Below are 1511 nucleotides of genomic sequence, written 5' to 3' on the forward strand. Positions count from 1 at the left end.
GCCTTTACAATGGTATATAATAATCTATTGTCCGACTTGGTTTTATGAGATTTTTTATCGGGTAAAATAATTCAAAATTTATATCTACAATTGCTCTTTAGCAAAAAAGCGGTTTTATCAAAAATTTTAGGAAAATGGAAGTGGCACCACCCACTTATATGATATATTTGTATCTCAAAAACTTATTGACCGATCTCGACCAAATTTGGTATACAAATTGTGCTTAGTCTCCTTAAGTTCTGCCTTGAACATTTTTGAAATCGGACGAAACTATACTATTTATATATATATATATATATATATATATATTTATATATTTATATATATCAATTTTGAGTAAATATTGATGAATTCCTTAGCCACACTGCGCAAAAAATCTGAAAGTCCGGTACATACATAATATAAATTCAAGACTGTATATAAGAAAAGTCGCCTAACTTCGACATTTATTTGAGTTCGCAATAAGTGAGCTACCAGTTTATTTAAAAATAGATTTAATTTGAGACAGTACTACATATTTTGAAATTATGGAAATTATCGATGGTCAAAATTTAAAAAATTAAGAGAAATATGCTTTTTTTTACCCGATAAAAGATCTCAACAAGCCAAGTCCAACAATAGATTATTATATACCATTTATCCGATTATATTCGATCTGTGAAATCGAATTAAAATTAGTCATTCAAAAACTCATAAATCTACAAAATCGTATTTTTTACCTAAATGGACAGGTCGCGACCTCTAAATGACCTTTAAAATATTTATAATAATAGGCAATAATATTTCTCATACAAACGAATAAAATTAGGCGTAGGGTCTGGAAATTTGTATACATACAATACATCAAGATATTTCTTGTTAACGGCGTCAGATCTGCACCGATTATTCGATTTTCAAAACTGAGGTTCAAAATTAAAGGTTTTGGCCTCTAAATGTACAACAAGGTTTGACTTTTTTGAAAAGGGTTGCCACGCGCTCTTTGTATTAAAAAAAAAATGAGGTGTCAGATGAAAGGACTTTTTTTTTTCTTTGATGACGCCCGTGAAGAGGGAAGTCTCATGAGTACTACTATACCGGAATAGTAGTATGCACGACTTGCAGCCTCACAGCTACACCTGCGTATTAAAACCTCTCCACTAACCACTCCCCCCGCGGCACTGCCATTTAAGGTATTACCTCACGGGGCTGATTGGCCAGCAGGCTCGCTACGTTATTTAACCGGTTCTAGCTTGTTCAGATCGCCTTAGATCTTCAAGAATTCCAGAGATATGTGCGCACATTTTATGCCAGTTCTCTGCTGATTTTAACATGTAGTCTACAATGTTGCTACCATGTAGTATATATCGGGTTTCAGGGGCATAGCGAGGGCAAAAGAATACTATGTGTTCCGCGTTTTCAGCAAGGCCTGTGCAAGTCGGACAGTGTGGGGAATCTCCACGCCCAAATATTTTTAGATATTTTTAGATGCATGGAATAAGCTTATGAGTCCACCTACCCTTTTCCGATTCATC

Source organism: Rhagoletis pomonella, unplaced genomic scaffold, assembly GCF_013731165.1.
Source record: "Rhagoletis pomonella isolate Grant_MI unplaced genomic scaffold, Rhpom_1.0 Rhpom_scaffold_00001, whole genome shotgun sequence".
In the NCBI taxonomy this organism is placed as follows: domain Eukaryota; kingdom Metazoa; phylum Arthropoda; class Insecta; order Diptera; family Tephritidae; genus Rhagoletis; species Rhagoletis pomonella.